Below are 14,420 nucleotides of genomic sequence, written 5' to 3'. Positions count from 1 at the left end.
TCAAGCCTCTCTGACTTCCTCTTTTGATGCCGTTGGTAAGGTTAAGCTGCGAGGCAAGAAAGCTTGCCGTATCTTTGGTGGCACTATGCAGCTTGTTCCAGCTACCTGTTCTGCACAGCATTCTGGGACTACTGTGCTCTTTGAGCCTTCGGATCGGGGTCTCCCTGCTGGACTGCTTGCGTCTCCAGCACTGGTTCAAGTGGAGGGAGGTACTGTGTATATACCTGTCATAAACGTTGGAACATCTGATGTGCTGCTTTACCCTCGTACAGAGGTCGGTGCATTGCGTGAGGTTTGTGTGGTGAGCTTACCCTCCAGTGTTAAGGAGGTTCCATCTTATCTGGCCACCATTGCATCCCAGGCTGTGGTTCCTACGCTGCAAGACCAAATAGATGCGGTTGATCTATCTGCTTTGTCAGCTGAAGAACAGAAGGAAGCCAGACTCCTTCTTTGGAAATATGCTTCTGTCTTTTCCACTCACGACAGCGACCTGGGGTGCACCAACCTGATCGCACATGAAATCCCGCTTCTTGACGACACTCCCATCCGTCAACGCTATCGACGTATTCCGCCATCAGAGTACGAAGTAGTCAAGGAGCACATTAACCAGCTGCTAGCTGCACAGGTCATCAGGGAAAGCTGCAGTCCGTTTGCTTCACCGATCGTGCTGGTTAAAAAGAAGGATGGTAGTCTGCGCTTGTGCGTAGACTATCGGCAGCTTAACCACAGGACCCGAAAAGACGCATTTCCTCTTCCTCGGATCGAGGAGTCACTGGATGCACTCACCGGAGCCCGCTGGTTTTCCACTATGGATTTAGCCAGTGGGTACAATCAGGTCCCGGTGGCGGAGGCCGACCGACCCAAGACGGCGTTTTGCACTCCTTTCGGACTTTTTGAGTGGAATCGCATGCCCTTTGGGTTGTGTAATGCACCCAGCACTTTCCAGCGACTTATGCAGCGTGTTTTTGGAGATCAGCAATGTCAGTCGCTGCTCTTGTACCTGGATGACATTGTGGTTTTTTCATCTACCTTTCAACAACATCTTGAGAGACTGGAAGTGGTACTGCAGCGATTACAACACGAGGGCCTGAAGGCCAAGTTGTCAAAGTGCTCCTTTTTTCAACAGGAGGTGCGTTACTTGGGCCACATTATTTCAGCCGAAGGTGTTTCCACTGATCCGAGCAAGCTTGAGGTGGTAGCCAACTGGCAGCCTCCCACCACCATCTTGGCGCTGCGGTCCTTTCTCGGATTTGCAAGCTACTATCGTCGCTTTGTGGAAGGCTTTGCCAAGTTGGCTGCCCCTCTACATCGCCTTGTAGCTGAACTTGTGGGGTCCAAGTCCAGACGCTCTGAACCAGTTTTGGGAAAATGGACAGGAGAACATCAGCGGAGCTTTGAGGCTCTAAAATCTAAGCTTACCACCGCACCCGTGCTGGCATACGCTGACTTCTCCCTTCCTTTCATCTTGGAGGTCGACGCAAGCCATGGGGGCCTGGGCGCAGTGCTCTCCCAAGAGCAAGAAGGAAAAGTGCGGCCCATTGCCTTCGCCAGTCGTAGCTTAAGGCCGACTGAACGCAACCCTGTCAATTATAGCTCTATGAAGCTGGAGTTTCTGGCGCTAAAATGGGCTATGACTGATAAATTTCGAGAATACCTTCTTGGCCACAAATGTCTTGTCTTCACAGACAATAATCCGCTTAGCCATCTGTCATCAGCTAAGCTTGGAGCCCTGGAGCAGCGTTGGGCAGCCCAACTTGCGTCATTTGACTTTGAGATCCGTTACCGCTCTGGCAAGAGTAACACAAATGCGGATGCTCTGTCGCGCTTGCATCCTCCCAGAACCACGGACCTTGAGATCATCGTCTCCGGCACATCACTTCCTCAGCCCTTGCAACAGGCTCTCCAGGCCAGTGGGCCTACAGCCTGTCAGGCTGCTGTTCAGGCCCTGCCTCAGCATCTGCCTGCAGACATTGGAGAACTTCAGCAAGCTGATCCTGTGACCCAGGAAGTCCTTGTGTTTTGGCAGCAGAAACGATACCCGAATCATGACGATCGTAAGCGGTTATCTCCACCAGCCTTGGTGCTTCTCAAGCAGTGGGAGCGATTGATTGAACGGGCCGGAGTGGTGTACCGGCAAGTCTCTCGCTCTGACGGGGGAGAACTAGTTCTCCAGGTGCTTTTGCCAGCTGCTTTGAGGGACAAAGTCCTTATGGAGGTCCATCAAAATCATGGGCACCAGGGGGTGGGCAGGACTTTGGAATTGCTCAGGCAGCGGTGCTATTGGCCGGGGATGTCAACCGATGTGAAGCGTTGGTGTCAAACTTGTGAGCGGTGCCAAGTGGCTAAAGACTCTGGGCCACCCGTTCGTAGCTTCATGGGACATCTGCTTGCTTCAGAGCCTAATGAAATCCTGGCAATGGATTTTACAATGCTTGAACCAACCCATAACGGGCTGGAGAACGTCCTTGTGCTGACGGATGTGTTCAGCAAATATACACTCGCCATTCCCACTCGTGACCAGCGTGCCTCTACGGTGGCACAAACGCTCGTCACGGAGTGGTTCTCCAAGTTTGGTGTTCCAGCGCGCATTCATTCTGATCAGGGTCGCAACTTTGAAAGTGCACTCATTCGACAGCTGTGCGGTCTCTATAACATCGAAAAATCCCGCACCACACCGTACCATCCGGCAGGTAATGGTCAGTGTGAGCGTTTTAATCGCACTCTTCATGACTTGCTGCGCACTTTGCCTCCCTCTAGGAAGCGTGACTGGCACTCCTGTCTACCTCAGATACTGTACGCCTATAACACCACACCGCATCAGTCCACTGGGGAATCGCCATTTTTCCTCATGTTTGGTCGTGAGGCAAGGCTCCCTGTTGACTTCTTGCTGGGAAGAGTGCAGGATCCTGTTGATGGGACAGTGAATGACTGGGTCCGGGAGCATCAGACTCGGTTACATGTGGCTTTTGACGGCGTCCGAGGCCGACTGAAGGAGGCAGCCCAACGCCGGAAGGAAAACCATGACCAGTCTGTCCGGTCAGAACCACTGGTGGTGGGCCAGTCGGTGATTTTAAAGGAGTTTGGTTGGAAGGGTCGGCATAAGATCCAGGATAAGTGGAATCCTGTGGTGCATCGAGTGATCAAAGCTCCCCCTGGCAATGGGGCAGTGTATACAGTTGCACCAGAGGACGACCCTGCCAAAGTCAAACGGGTACATCGAACACTGCTTAAAGCCATAGTTGGGATGGCTGCTTCAGGCGACAACCCTGCTCCTCTTCCCATCATACTTGGCCGGCGGGCAGTGTCTGAGAGCTCCTCTGACGATGAGGACTTGATGGCTGTGGTAAGGGACCCCCTTTTCCCACCAGCTGATCACTCTGCTGGAGAAGCCCAACTGGCTCCTGCATCAGCGACACCCGTTGCTTTAACAGTCCCATTGCACCCTGCTCTTTTGGGTTCTTCGGTCTCTTCCTCTTCTGGGAGCAACGACACCGCTGCACTACGTGCAGTAACCTTACCCTCAGCACTTCCTGTCCACTCGACGGCACGGTCCCCTTCTCTAAGCACCGCCCCCTTGGCAGTCCCTCAATCAGGGAACGATGAAGCTGTCAGGCGACAGACAACCCGATCTACCGCTGGACACCACTCAAACCTCCATCACTTACCCAGGCCTGCCAATGAGGTTGCTCAGGCGGGGCCCTCAGCCGTTCAGTCAAGTGCTGTGTCTGCTTTCTTTAGACCATGGTCTTAGAGTCGAGTTTCTTAAGTGCATCGTCGGGTCGACGATGAAAATGGGGGGGGTGGATTGTAGTGGTATGAGGCATCACTGCCTTATTAGACTTAGTTTGGCTGCATCACGGTCCCTCTGGCTTATTAGCCAATCACTGCTCTTCCCAAGGGGATAAAAGTAGGCCGTGTCCCCCCTCCTGACCTCTCGCTTCCTGCCTTTTCGGCCCGCCTACTTCCGGGTCGTCGTATGTGCCGCTAGCGCCCGAGCACAGGTAAGCGCACATTGCCGTGCTGTTTTTTGTATATTCGTCCGTGTTTCATTTAATTAAAACCGTCGTTCCCTAATAGACTTGGCGTCTTCACCGCGGTCGAGCCAACCGGTCAGGGGCTGCTTATTGCTGCAACCAGAGCATTGGTGAGTGATGACATGCTTCTGCCATTTATTGCTGTAGCCAGGTGCTAAGCCCCTCTTCTGCTCCTCTCCCTCTAACAGTCTGCTGGTTGTGTGCTGCATGGTGGCTGTCTTCCCTGCTACGTTTGGTTTCTTCACCCCTCTCCCTCTTTGGGAGGGATGCCAATGCACCCTGACTTATAGCTGGAACTGAAACGCTAACGCTAAGCTAATGCTAACGTTAGCTGCGAGCACAGCTGATTAATCATGGCTTTTACCGCTGCTACCTTGCTACCGCTGCTTCGCCGCTGTCTGCCGCTGTTCTGCTGCCTCGCCGCTGTTCTGCTACCTTGCTACCGCTGCTTCGCCGCTGTCTGCCGCTGTTCTGCTGCTTCGCCGCTGTTCTGCTGCTTTGCTGCTGCTGCTCCGACGGCCTGGCTCTGGTCCGGTCAGCCGCCGGTGGTCAGCCTGTTTCCTGCTGCTAAGTGCGGTGCTGCTTCGTGTGTGTGTGGCTGTCACTCGTACTGGATGCAACGAGTTTGCTAGAACTCTCAGCCACTCACTAAAACTGTAATTGTGTGTGTGTGTGTGTATGTGTCTTAAGTGCAATCTGGCAAGGTTTGGTTTAATTGTTTATTTATTTATTCCCTGTTTAATGGTTGAATTTCTGTTGTTAATTTGATCAATTTGAGTTAAAACTGTTAAAACTGGTTAATTGTTGAGTTGATATCTCTGGCCAGAGACTTGTTTCTTTTGTTTGTTTGGTTGATTTATTAATCTAATTTAACACTTTTCAGTTTATTAATTGATCATTTACATGTGTGGGCACGCATTATAAAAGATTTTGTCCTTAAATTTGAGCCCTTTTAATCCCACCCCTCCTGGGTGGTGGTGGTCCCCTGTGTGCTGTGTGATCCCTTTTTAAGATTTTCTTTGTTTGCACGTCACGTTTTGCTGTGTGCGTGGGGTGTTCTCCTTTTTCTTTTGGATGTCACTTCCCCTACCAAACCCCTCTCCCAGCCGGTAAGCCTCAGCCTACGTCCCCCTTTTTGGTTGGGCTCCCTTCTTTCTGTTGCATTGCCAATCTTGTGCTTATCTTTTAATAAATAAAATATTGTATATGATCATTGAACGCCGTCTCTCTCTCCCTCCCTGAGTGAACGAACCTGAGTGTCCTTTTCGTTTTGAAGGTAATAATTGACCTTTAGTACGGGTCCTTGGGCCCTAACCCAAGGTGGCGTTGTTGGTATCTGGTGTATAACGTAGTAATAGCCCTCGTGTCGCCACACTTATATGATATGTATCTACACTAAAAACAAAAAGTAGGGAAATTTGTGTTTGGTAGATTATATGTTTGTTGTAACAGTGCTTCTTGGCAATACATTTTATACCATTGGAAAGCCTGTTTATTTCCCTTTTATATGGTGCCACATTTGTAAGGAACATGCATTTGTGGGATGAGCAGCAGAGCTGAGTATGTGGGTTGTGCCCATGAAAAAATTGCCAAATCTTCTCTGCCAACACCAAACAGCTTATTCTGCTGTTGCTATTGACCCTTGCTTTGAGCTTCTGGTACCCCCAGGTAGTGACAGCACCTGTGAGCATGGGCCCTACTATAGTGGTCAGTTGGTGTCTGCTCCTAGAATCGGCATGCCACATTTGACTGATCTGGATAGGGCCCATGCACTGGGGCAACTTCTAGCTGGTATACCACAAAACCATGTGGCAGCATTATTTGGAGTGAGTCTTACCATCTCCAAACGGAAGGCCAAGTTCCATATAATGGGGGATGTCAGAGACAGGCTGTGAAGTGGGAGACTAAGAAGACGATACGCCAAGAAGACCGTTTCCTCACCGGGCAGCACTTATGAACTGTAGGTAGTCTTCTACAGATTTGAAGTCAAGGTTTGCAGGACAATATGGGCAATAGCAGACTGCACGCAGCCAATCTCTGGTCTCGTAGGGCTGCCAGGAGGCCTACCATGACTGCCCTTCAACGTCAGGCCCATTTGCGCATGTTTCTGCAACATGTGCACTGGAACTTAAACATGTGGAAGAATGTTATGTTCAGCGATGATTCCAGAATGTTGTGACTGCCTAGATCGTAGGGCCTTTTGGTCTTTTGGTGGAGGCAGAGTGATGGTGTGGGGTGGCATCTCCCTCACTGGAAAAAAAAGGCTTGTCATCATTGGAGGCAATCTTGATGCAGAGAGATATCAAGATGAGATTCTGCAATGAGTGGCAATCCCATATCTCCACAGTCTGGGACCGAACTCTATCCTCCAAGATGTCAACGCTTGCTGGGGTTTCTCAGAGACTACCTCCAGAATTTGGGAGTGGAGAGGAGGGAATGGCCTGCCATCAGACCTGACTTCAGCCTCATTGAACACACTTGGGTGAGCAGCTTGTGCCAGAGTGACCAACACAACCATGTTGGCTGACTTGTGAAAAATGCTGGTTGAAGAATGGGATGCCTTCCCACAGCAGTGTTTGACCAGGTTGGTGTCCAGCATGAGGAGGAGGTGCCAGGCTGTTGTGGCTGATTGTGGTTCTTCCACACACTACTGTGGCTCCTGTTTATTAAATTAACTGATAGCAACATGGATCACACCACTGTTATACTTGCAAAAGTATTCATCCCCCTTGAACTTTTCCACAGAGGTTTGTTAGAGAGCATTAGTGAACAAACAGCATCATGAAGCCCAGGGAACTCACCAGAAAGGTCATGGATAAAGTTGTGGAGAAGTTTAGAGCAGGGTAAGGATATGAAAAAATATCCCAAGCTTTGAACATCTCATGGAGCACTGTTCAATCCATCACCTAAAAATGGAAAGAGTATGGCACCACTGCAAACTTACCAAGACATGGCTGTCCACCGAAACTGACAGGCTGGGCAAGGAGAGCACTGATCAGAGAAGCAGCCAAGAGGCCCATGATAACCCTGGAGGAGCTGCAGAGATCCACAGCTCAGGTGGGAGAATCTGTCCACAGGACAACTATTAGTCATGCACTCCACAAATCGGGCCTTTATGGAAGAGTGGCAAGAAGAGAGCCATTGTTGAAACAAAGCCATGTAGTTTGCCACAAGCCATGTGGGGGGCACAACAAACATGTGGAGGAATACGAAGGTTGATTTGTGTCTTTACTATTCAATCAAAAAAAAAGGTTGCTTCAATCAAAATATATATTTTCAATAAAAAAAACCTTCACTTCAATCAAAAAAACCCTTTTCAATCAAAGAAAAAAAGTGTTTGAATGCAAAAATATAGTTGAGACTCAAAAAAATGCATTTGAACACTGATTTTCTTTGATTAAAAATGTTTTCTTTGATAGAAGTAAAGGTTTTTTTGTTTGAAGCAACTTTTTTGATTGAAGTAATGTTGTTTTGTGTCTGGGCCATATTATGGGTAGGACATTTGCGTCTTTATAATTCAATCAAATAAGAAGTTGCTTCAAACAAAAAAAAATATGTTCAATTAAAAAAAAAAACTTCAATCAAAAAAAAACTTTTTCAATCATAGAAAAAAAGTTTTTGAATGCAAAAAAATATTTGAGACTCAAAAAATTGCAACTGAACACTTTTTTTTGATTGAAAATGTTTTCTTTGATTGAAGTAATCTTTTTTGTGTTACGGCCATATTATGGGTAGGACATTTGTGTCTTAATTATTCAATCCCAAAAAAGTTGCTTCAATCAAAAAAAATATTTTCAATCAAAGAAAAAACTGTTCAAATGCAAAAATAAAATTGAATCCCCCCCATAAAGATTACACAACAAAGTGCATAAACACCCGAAGTGTGTTCCTTTCTGCTCCATAACTTACTAAGGTAACATGCAGTCTCCAGCAGTTGTCCGTTCCTGCAGCTGCAGTTCAGCCATTTTATCAGCCAACTTGAATACCATTTCCCTCTTCTTCCGTCTCATCATAATTCCTTTGTAGCACTCCGAAGACGTTTGTTTTAGACTCATTTTAGCTAGTTTGAGGGCTTATTTTTTAGGGTATACCATGACTGAAACAGGTACGTGTCAAGCGAGCCAACAGGAACAGACGGATGTTGTTAAAAGAGAATCTGTTTTTAAACAAAAAAAAATAACGTAAAATAAAATAACGTATTTTCTCTGCGGCCCTGTACCAAATGACCCACGGACTGGTACCAATCCGCGGCCTGGTGGTTGGGGACCTCTGATTTAGATCAAAGCATATTCATGTGTTAGAATGGCCCAGTCAAAGTCCAGACCTAAATCCAATTGAGAATCTCTGGTTAGACTTGAAAATTGCTGTTCACAGATGCTCTCCATCCATTCAGACTAAGTTTAAGCTATTTTGCAAGAAAGAATGGGCAATTATATCAGTCTCTATGTGTGCATTGCTGGTAGAGACTTACCCCAAAAGACTTGCAGCTGTCATTGCAGTGAAAGGTGGTTCTACAAAGTATTGACTCGGGGGTGAATACTTTTGCACACCACACTTTTCTGTTTTTTATTTGTAAAAAACAAATGTAAAACCATGTATCAATTTCCTTCCACTTCACAATTATGCACCACTTTGTGTTGATCTATCACAGCGGTCCTCAATAGGCGGCCCCCGGGCCGCATCCAGGCCACCAGCCTCCTATTTGTGGCCCCCGAACTGTTATTCCCTCACTATGTGTTTTGGTTGGGTCAACACGTGTACACCTGGACTTGTCTCCATGCCAACAATATACAAAACAGCTGGGTCACTCACTGCTGCGAGTGCAATTTTTAACTTTCACTTTCGTTTTCGGAGCAGTTCGCGTATTCACATTTTGCCGGTGGTAAGAGACTGAAAATAGCGTGTTCAAAGTAAAATGCTATAACAAAGTGGACAGTGAAAATCGGCGACTCAGGGAAATAAGAACTTAATATCTGCGTTCACTCTTCTTCCAACCGGGTCAAACCCCACGTACCTGACAGTGCGAGGACAAAGGTAACATACACTTTGCTTCATGTTGTTTAACAAAATCTAGCTAGTTTCATCAAGTAACGGACGGGGAGTTTCTCCCGGCAAACACCCTTTCACTCACGGTGTCAAAATGTTTATCATCCTTGTTAAAACTCAACACCATTTAACCACAGAACAAATGAAACGGCATCATAAGACAAAGCATGGGAATTCTGAAGAGATATTTCCTCAAAATTCAGATATAAGCACAACACAAATAAATGCACTGAAATCGTCATATCAAGCTGCAAGCAGGATTCTTGTCACATCTATGTCATAATGAAATAAAATAATGCATGACTGAAGTGATGGACACAATGTTTGAAGGCAAACAAAAAGAGGAAATATTCAACTATGTATTTTAATTTATGTTTAAATGGAAATTACATTTTATTTTAGTTCGTATTTTGTTTTTTAGAATGAAAAGGACATTTTGTTTTAAATATTACAGTATTATTGCATGTGGCCTGACCGACCTCAATACATGGACCTTTGAGTCATTGAAAAAAATCTTTGTGGCCCTTTAAGATTTGTATTTGAGTACCCCTGGTCTATCACATAAAATCCCAATAAAATACATTAATGTTCATGGTTGTAACGTGACAAAATGTGGAAAGTTCAAGGGGGATGAATACTAATCCACTGTATGTGTCTTTGATGGATACATTTCATATATACGTGTTGTGGGAGAAACACTACTTATAAATGTTCTTCAGTCCTTCCAGTTTGCATCCATGGATTAAAACTGTGATCAATTGAACCTAGCTTTGACCCTTTAAGGAAAGGTGTTGGTGTCTCTAGGGACAGTTTCTTTCATCTTCAGTTTTACAACTTACAAGGGCCTCTAGATATGGTTGCAATAGAAGAAATATTGTCTCTGAATGGTCCAAAGTGATGTCTTTATTGTTAAGAAAATAAAGCTCCTTTGTCCAGAAGATAATCATAAACTGTGTATGGAGCCTCCTGGTTCAAGGGGTTACAAGGTCAATCAAGCTATAAAGAGTTGTTTACCTTGCAGACACGCAGAAAGAGCTCAGTTCATAGTTCAAAGACGAGGCATGAGCATTGCTTTAAATGCTCAGTGCAGGGATACAATCAAAAAAAAGGAATGTCATCATTTCATTAGATGCACCATGAAAATGCTTGTAGTACTGGTCCTAAAAGTCACATGTTAGACTATTGCTTGAGACTGTTGCATATTAGTAAGACATTTTTTAAGAAAATAGACTTTGCATTTCAATTCATGATCTGACTGGCAGCTAACCACAGTTAGTTAGTCAGAATTTGGGAAACACAGAATGCACCTAACAATCCCTATAAAGAATGATCGTTGCCACCCATCACACAAGATCCTGTTGGGCCTCTCATTACACAAGGCCCAGTTATGGAGTGTTTAACAACAATAAAAGGGGGATTTAGGTTAAATTTGGCTATCAATAATAATGATCTGGGATAATTATTAATTATGATAAATAATATGATCCAATTTTCATTAGATCACCTTGGGGCACCACCCTTGAAGAAGGGAAAAGATAGCAATTTTACTAAATCAGTCTCATAAAAATGTACTGAACTGTTTATAACTCTGGTTAATAATTAACTTAATAACTACAACCAAATTTACCATAACAGCTAGTAATGGTTGAAGGATTTTGTGTAGAGGTTGGCAACATTCACTGTTGTACAATATTAAATAGACAGCAAGAAGGTTCAAGGTCTTTTTTTAACACAAAGATAGAAACACACAATCTAACTAACATGTACTATATACAAGTGTGTGTGTGTGTGTGTATGTGTGTGTGTGTGTGTGCCTTGCAGAACAAAGAAACAATGTTGGTCAATGATATCACATGTGGGTGTGATATGCTCTAGCCTCAAGGAATGTGGGTGTCTGTGAGTATGTGTGTGTGTGTGACGTGGTGCCAAGTTATAGAAGATGGTTAGTGAGAGACCCTGAGTCTGTGTGAAGCATAATTCGACTAATGTTGGAGTTAGCCGTCTAGGAAAGCAAACTACCAATAACTTGACTTGAGGTCACAATAACACCAAAACATTGAACAAACACATAAATTGAACACATTACATCAACCAGAGTTTAAAGTCCTGTGCTTAGCCGTGCTATGGTTCGCTATCTAAGCCCAGTTCAACGTTACCAGTCTTTGAAGAGAAGGTGCTGGTGGTTGCAGGAGAAAGTTGGGGCTTGTTAGATCCCGAGTTTTACCCCTGTCCAGGAGGCACTCGACCAGCTCTCCGTTTAAAGGGTTAGATCCCTAAACCTACAAGAGGTTGCTTAAAAACTGGCTATTTAAATAGGGATTGCTTAAGCTGGTGGTGAGGAGACTCGCCTAGCTTCTAACTGCCTGAATCCGAACGTCTACCCTGCTTCCTCTGGTTTGGCACCTGACATGAATAGCCCTTGAGTCAGATACGGCAACCGGCCACGCCCGTTATGGCAGCTCTCCTCTAAATGATCTGGGCACTTGGTATAGTGCTAGGTTGGATTTTAAGGGCTTTTGGTAAATCCTAAGGGATTGTTTCAATTTGGTAGGCTACAGTAACCTTTAAGAACCTTTAAGATATTATGCACACTTAACACCTGACTTTTACTTCCAATCAAAGAGACATAAAATCAATGTCCACAACTTTAACTTTAACTACATTATATAGGTTTTATTGCATAGATTTTAGCAAGGGCAAAGCATACAGTGCAATACTTGTTTCAATTACTATCAATCATTATCAAAAATCGTTATTGATAGATCACAATACTTTAAATAACAAATTAATCTAAAAGAGCTGAGGCCTGGTTAGAAATACTAAAATTTAGGTGAGTTGGAGAGTGTCAGGTCAATCCAATGGCTTGCCTTTCCCTTCCTGCTGAAAGTCCAAGTCCTTGAGGCAAATAACCCCCCATGGCCGAGTTCTCGTAACTTCCTCAAAGTCCAAACTTCACGCCAGCAGCGTGAACAAAAGTACTCCAATATCCAAATTGTAATCCACAGCATGTTGGCAAAAATGGTTAATCCGTTGTGCTCTTAATACTTGGTCTATTTCTGCTGAAGATTTCTTGAAGTCCTGTCTGCGATGTTAAGGCTGCTCACATTCTCCGTCTCAGGTGTTTCTTCAAGGCTGGAGCCAATTTTTCATCATCTCTCCATCCAGTGGCTGATCACTTCTTGATTAAGATTTCGTAATACCTTAACATGCGCCGGTCACGCGTGATCAGGTTCTGACACATCCTCTCGGCCTTATGTTAGCCCAACCAGTTCTTTAACATTTCATCATGACCTCAGCTCAACACCGTTTCTTTACTGATTTTCATTAGATCTCTAAACTTCAATCCATCATGGTTAAACCTTACACCTCCTTTAACTTTGCAAAGTTAATACTAAGTCAAAAATGATCATCAGAGACAGAATGACAGACAGAACCTTGAGTTTAACACTTCCTATTTTCCACAGACACCCCGTGTTGCCATTTCCTCTTCACTCCCTATTTCAACATACCTTTAATGTAATGGTTTAACACTTTCCAATGAATTTATGGCAAACACAATCCAGCAAGCAAAGTTTTGATATATTTCAGAATAATTTCAGGACTAAGTATAATGTCCCTTTCTTGTATTTGTGTCTGGTAGGAGTGTATGAATCTCAACTTTTCTGACACTGTCTCTGTGTGTGTGTACAAACTGGTATTTATATTAGACAGGAGTAAATGGATCTCAACTATTTTGACAGGCTCCAATGTTGAACAAAGCTGTTCTTGCTGTGCAAGGTTTGATGAAAGACGGCAGAGGAGGAAACTGGTCGCTCCTTTCCTTTGTAAGGATAGCAGCTCGGTGCTAACCTGCTTGCAGCTCTCCACAGCTTGTTGGGCCCAAAAGAAGGGATCTTGAAAGCAGGCAGCCCCATGGGGGGAGGTGGAGAGGAGCCCTTGAAGATCCGAAGTTGAAGGAGTAGAGGGCGTTGAGTGAGAGAGGGAGAACAATGAATGCTCTGGGCTTTTGACTACCTGATCAGCGGGGGGTCTGTCACCCTGACCAATAGTAGCTCAAACCTGAATTCTGCACCTAGGTGTGAAGAATGGGGAATTCTGGGACACTGAGTTCAGTTCAGAGTCCATTTTGAAATCCACAATGAATGACTTCATCTGTGGGTCCCAACAATCCCATCACCCACCCACTTCCAGACTTCATTTTTTTTTAACACAGCAACTGTCCTGTGTTGTCTTTGACAGAATCAATAACATTTTTACACCCCATAAACACATTCAGGTGTAACTTTATGTCCTGTGAACACATTTCCATAAGGTGTACAACAAAAAGTCCAGCATATAGAGCTTGTACACACTACTTTCAAAATGCATGGAAAAAATAATGAGAATGTGAAACTATGTAAATTACTCCCTAAATAGTAGAGCTGGTAAATATGAAAGGACTGTAAATGGCACAATTCTGATGTAACAGAGGCTATTTCTGGGTGTTTTCAGGAATATTTGTCACTGCATAGAATTCAAATCAAGTTGTGTTGTTATAATAAATTGATAGTAATTTCAAGGTCCCCGAAAAGCTGTATTTACTGTCAGATATGTAATTGTGCAATTCTTTCTACAGGACAGTCACTGTCAAAACAGTAGAGGACTGAGACAGCAGCGACATCAGCAGCCTGACCTGTTGGCCAACACTGATCTGTGTTTATAATCAGTCAAGAAACCTCTGGATGTCCTTCCTGTGTATAGCTGTTTATGCTAATTGTATTCTATATTGTTTAACCAATAAAAGGTATATTATTTTTGTAGTGTTATTTATTTACATGTGTTCCAAAAAATAGAACAAACAAGAGTCTTAATTAACTCAGTCGTTATTATGAGTGCATCACGTAAAGTGAAAGAATTGTAATGGGAAGGTTGTATATGCTGGAAGTGTAAAGAAAAGACATTCATTATTTTCAAGAGTTTGGAACAGAGCTTGACTGTCCACAGCATATTGTGAACATATACACTTTCAATGGTCAATACTTCAGACATTCCTGGACAAAACTGGTGCCCCAGTTTATATAACATCTTTTTTGAAGTGTCAGCCCTTTATATTTCTTTAAATGTGTCTACTTAATGTGTTTATTGTGATGCACCAAAACACAAATTCAAAGGGTGAAAAAACTTCTTGGCAAAAAATTGGATTCTGATGTGCACTTTGTGTCCAAGTTAAATGCCTGGTCAGTATTATGTACAAGCACAAATAGGTAGTGTTTATCAGAACAAAAGCACCAGTAATGTTCTACGTTAGATGCTGACCTGCTTGTGTAATCCTTTGAGCTTGAAGATCTTCTACTCAGCATA

General features: G+C 44.3%; 1 long non-coding RNA gene across 1 annotated transcript in view; it reads left to right on the top strand.

The window, feature by feature from the left end:
- The window catches only part of LOC115573674 (uncharacterized), a 31,060-nt gene extending 17,247 nt beyond the window's left edge, over positions 1-13,813 (top strand). Inside the window, exon 3 of the long non-coding RNA XR_003982323.1 lies at positions 13,696-13,813. This is a non-coding gene — a long non-coding RNA (uncharacterized LOC115573674). The remainder of the gene's footprint in view (positions 1-13,695) is intronic.
- Positions 13,814-14,420: the final 607 nt, after the last annotated feature.

The sequence above is a fragment of the Sparus aurata genome, chromosome 22 (assembly GCF_900880675.1).
Source record: "Sparus aurata chromosome 22, fSpaAur1.1, whole genome shotgun sequence".
In the NCBI taxonomy this organism is placed as follows: Eukaryota; Metazoa; Chordata; class Actinopteri; order Spariformes; family Sparidae; genus Sparus; species Sparus aurata.
This window is presented reverse-complemented; position numbering and strand designations above follow the sequence as displayed.